The 5,029-nt window shown below is 42.2% G+C and overlaps 1 long non-coding RNA gene across 1 annotated transcript; it reads right to left on the bottom strand.

Moving 5' to 3' along the window:
* Positions 1-504: 504 nt before the first annotated feature.
* On the bottom strand, positions 505-1,744 carry LOC140713955 (uncharacterized). Its single transcript, XR_012095779.1, has 3 exons — positions 1,672-1,744; positions 1,416-1,582; positions 505-609 (listed from the first exon to the last, which is right to left on the bottom strand). It is a non-coding gene; the product is annotated as an uncharacterized lncRNA (long non-coding RNA).
* Positions 1,745-5,029: the final 3,285 nt, after the last annotated feature.

The raw sequence follows: 5,029 nt of genomic DNA, 5'->3' as shown, positions 1-5,029 counted from the left end.
ATCAATACGTCTCAATTTTTATTGATTTCCATGAAACTTGATGGCAACCGGTGAAATTTGTGGTGCAACTTTGTCACAGAGGGGGGTGTGTACAACGATTTCTGGTTAATTGGGACACATCGGGACCCAATTTTGGACCCATTTTGGTCCAATTAAGTTGCTGCCCCAATTAGCTAATGTTTCATGGAAATAGTTTAAAAGGTATAAAAAAGGTATTAAATTATTGTTTCACTGAGTAACAACTTACGTAATTAAATGAAAAGCAGAGCAAATTAGAACACTATCAATACTACTATAGTACTATACAACTGTGTTTATTTATACAACTATACAATTTGTTCTAATTTGTTCTTGACAGAGGAGTTAGTCCAATGTACACTGTGGAGTTCTTTTGATTGTCTGTAAATGAACAAAATCAGTGCAGACACCTAGTGTAGAACATGGACTGCCTTCATGCAATCCTTTTGACAATTACATCCTCCAAATCTTCATTTTCATTGTAACATTCAAGTTGATTGTCGATACCTTCAAATTCTTCATAGTTCCTAACTTGCTGAATTTGAGAAATGGCTTCATGTTCACTCCTGGCTATTTCTGGCATCTCCAAGCCTGAAAGGTTAAAAACTCAGTAAGCAAAACAATTCTGAGTTTTCTTATTGCTTATGATAAAAATCACTGCTTTTTGAACATGAATAGATGCAACTGACACTATTTAAAACTGTTCACTCTAAGCACGGTATAGTGCTTAGTGGCCACACAAGTGAACAAGACTGACACTAGTTAGAAATTGTTCAGCAACAGTTTCCTGCCTCAATTAAGTGGCATCGTGTCCCAACTAAATGAAGAGAATCCCGGCCATTTTCTCGATTAGTTTTTGTTCTTTAAGCCTTGTTCGGAACAAGCAGCTGCCCCGATTAATTGGAATCTACTGTATATGGAACGAATTACCAGAGAAAGTGGTTGAGGTGGGTGCACTTACAACATTTAAAAGATATTTAGATACATAAGTGGGTAGGAAAGGTTTGGAGGGATATGGGTCAAGCAAAGATAAATAGGACAAGCTCAGTCGCATAACTTTGTTAGCATGGATGAATTGGACCATAGATCCAGTGCTTGTGCATTGTAGGCCAGTCATTTGTATGTCCTGAGGGCCCCTGCAGATTGCTGCAGAGTGCTGGGTTTCTGGGTTTCTCGAGCACCCGTATTTACTAATTATTATAACCATTAAGCCTCGGTGCTTTCTGTTTAAACTTGACAAGTTACTTGTGACTGGCACAGGTTTCCCCATTCTACAACCATTCAGGTGGACTCTCATTCAATGCTTGTTTGGAGTCCTTGTGTTTTTGAGAAATGATTTGTCTCACAGTGTCGCTCAGTTGTGCCTTTGACGCTCTTTTGGTATTTCAATGTCTCACCTTTTGTTTCCATCTCTTCCTGAGGAATCTGCCGTTCCTCCGCATCTGGGTTGAGTCGCTACCAGTGCCCACCATGACAGAATCTGCCGTTCCTTCGCACCTGGGTTGGGGCACTGCCAGTGCCCATCGTGATAGAATCTGCCATTCCTCCACACTTGGGTCCAGTCCTGTGGGTGCGCACCATGACAGTATGATAATTCAGACATACGGTGACTATGAGACTTCCAGTTTGTTGTTAAAAAACCCATTGAATTACCTGTCCTGTTGGAAATGAAATCCATCAGCTTCATCCTCCCTGTTAGTAACATAATTTCAGACATAAGGCAACGTGATTGATTCTTTGTGACCAAGCACAGTGAGGCACTCAGTTCAAGCTGTCAGAAACTGCTGGTCTTCATCGTGCCTGCTGGTATGATGCATTCAATTACACTGGCTTTCTTCACACATTCTGCTTGATTATCTGTTTGTAGTATTCAGATGATCGTCTAATGAAGCGAAATCCCACATTCATGCACTTATTGTCACAGGGCATCGCTGGAAGCTAAGCATGTTATTGAATTCTTGGATTCAGGATTACCAAAGTGTGGGAGAGGGGAAGGGGTTGCTGCCACATGGGACTGATGGCTCTCAGCAAGGTCCAGTAATGATCATAAATTCAAAATATTCAGCCACTGATGCTTCAGACAAACTATTTCATCTTTCATGTATCCGAGACAAAAGTAATAATTAGATATATCACTGGGTACCAAACAAAAATATTAAATAAACCATTGCAGAAGCAACTTGTTCAGTGTCCTCTGTGATAACTGAGTGCAAAGAGGACACCATCATTCCATTAGACTGTAAAACCTCAGCTAAAGTTAATCAGGACTGAGTATAAGAGTTGGAAAGTTGTACATGACATTAGTGAGCCCACACCTTGAGCATTGTTTACAGTTTCCATCACCCTATTATGTGAAAGATATCATTAAGCTGGAAAGGAAGCAAAAAAGATTTACGAGAACGTTGTCTGGACTCAATGCCTGAGAGGTTGGGCGGGCTGGGATTTTATTCCTTGAAACGCAGGAGACTGAGGATGACATTGAGGTGTATAAAATCATGAGGGGCCCAGAGAGTGAATGCAGACAGTCTTTTTCTAAGGGAAAGGAAACCAAAAGCTAGAGAGCCTAGCATTAGAGCGAGAGGGGAAATATTTAACAGGGACTGGAATTCAGAGTGACATATGAAATCACCAGACAAAGAAAGCAGGTGATGAAAATATAATAGCAACATTTAGAAGACATTCTAAATGTCTTCTATGTGCTGGCTAGTGCTATCATGTTTGCTGTTGTGTGCTGGGGCAGCAGGCTGAGGGTAGCAGACACCAACAGAATCAACAAACTTATTCGTAAGGCCAGTGATGTTGTGGGGGTGGAACTGGACTCTGACGGTGGTGTCTGAAAAGAGGATGCTGTCCAAGTTGCATGCCATCTTGGACAATGACTCCCATCCACTCCATAACGTACTGGTTAGGCACAGGAGTACGTTCAGCCAGAGACTCATTCCACCGAGATGCAACACTGAGCGTCATAGGAAGTCATTCCTACCTGTGGCCATCAAACTTTACAACTCCTCCCTCGAAGTGTCAGACACCCTGAGCCAATAGGCTGGTCCTGGACTTATTTCCACTTGGCTTGATTAACTTATTATTATTTACTTATTTATGGTTTTATATTGCTATATTTCTACACTATTCTTGGTTGGTGTGGCTGTAACAAAACCCAATTTCCCTCAGGATCAATAAAATATGTCTGTCTGTCTGTCTGACATTTGGATAAGTACTTGGAGAGGAAATAAGTCTGAAGGGATTTGGGGTCACATGTGAGCAGATGGGACCAGGTTATATGGCTCCTCGGTCAGCATGGATGAGTGGGCCAAGGGCCTTCTTCCATGTTATGTTACTTGATGGTTCAATGAATTGAAGTGAGGAGCTCCCAACCTGGGGTCCACGGACCCCTTGCTTAATGGCATTGGTCCAAGACATTAAAAAAGTTGGGAACACCTAGTCTAAGGGTACGTTGACATTTCACAGTGGGAAAGATCAAAGGCAAACCCATTTTTCTAGTCTGTCATAAAATTGCATCACTCACCAACATATTAGAAGCAATTTAGAGTATCAATTAACTGCCACCCTGCATGGCTTTGGGATGTCACAGGAAACAGGAGTACCTGGAGGAAGTCCACATAGTCACAGGGCAAACGTTCAAACACCACACAGACATATACTTTGTAATATTAATGGCTAGTCTATAAGCAGCAGCAAGAATTTTGACCGGAGTTTGATTGAATGGTGGAGCAGATTTGATGGGCCAAATGTCCTGGTTCTGCTCCTATACCTTATTTTCTTAATTGTGCCTTACAGCATCTCTGATGAATTTCTGATCCTAAGAGTTACTTGAATTTTTGTTTTATTCAGTTTAACAATAACAAAGACAGAGAAGGTTGAAGTGCAAAATTATAATGAGCATTGAAAGAAGGATAACATCTTATTGGTCAAATAAATCTATTTGTGGGGTTTATAACCTTTTATTTTGCGACATGGTATTATGAGCAGTGAAGCTGACTCGATGGGCTAACTGGCCTACGTCTTGTGGTCTAATTGGCCAGTTCCAGTGAGAGTGCTTTACAGAAACTAACTAATTCATATCCATTCATTTTAAAACAGTGGCAGTTATAAGATTCAGACAAAGGGTAATAATAATTTAATTAAGTGATAAACACGAGGAAATCTGCAGATGCTGGAAATTCAAACAACACACACAAAATGGTGGTGGAACACAGTAGGCCAGGCAGCATCTATAGGGAGAAGCACTGTCGACGTTTCGGGCCGAGACCCTTCGTCAGGACGAAGTCGACAGTGCTTCTCCTTATAGATGCTGCCTGGCCTACTGTGTTCCACCAGCATTTTGTGTGTGTTAGTTAAGTGATATCATTCTTTTCTCTCCTTCCTATTGATTGATTATGTTAATAGAAGCACTTAATTAAAACAGTTATAATCATGCAAACTTTTTCTTATTGTCAAGCAAGTTACTTACTTCCATGGCAGTAATATAAAAGAAGAAACCAGAAGTTTTTTTCAGATATATAAAGATGGATCTGCGCCAGGTGCGCTGAGTTGCAGCTCCTAAGGGACCGTGTTAGGGAACTGGAGCTGCAGCTCGATTACCTTCATCTGGTCAGGGAGAGTGAGGAGGTGATAGAGAGGAGTTACAGGCAGGTGGTCACACCAGGGCCACAGGAGGCAGACAAGTGGGTCACGGTTAGGAGGGGGAAGGGGAAGAGTAAGGTACTAGGGAGTACCCCAGTGGCTGTACCCCTTGACAATAAGTACTTCTGTTTGAGTACTGTTGTGGGGGACAGCCTACCTGGGGGAAGCAACAGTGGCCGTGCCTCTGTCACAGAGTCCGGCCCTGTAGCTAAGAAGGGTAGGGAAAGGAAGAGGAAGGCAGTAGTAATAGGGGACTCGATAGTTAGGGGGTCAGATAGGCGATTCTGTGGACACAATCAGGAGACCCGGATGGTAGTTTGCCTCCCTGGTGCCAGGTGTTACGAACCCCGTAACTGGGTGTCTTACC

Source organism: Hemitrygon akajei, chromosome 20, assembly GCF_048418815.1.
Source record: "Hemitrygon akajei chromosome 20, sHemAka1.3, whole genome shotgun sequence".
Taxonomy (NCBI): Eukaryota; Metazoa; Chordata; class Chondrichthyes; order Myliobatiformes; family Dasyatidae; genus Hemitrygon; species Hemitrygon akajei.
The sequence above is the reverse complement of the archived record's forward strand: the minus strand, read 5'-3'. Positions and strand labels throughout refer to the sequence as shown.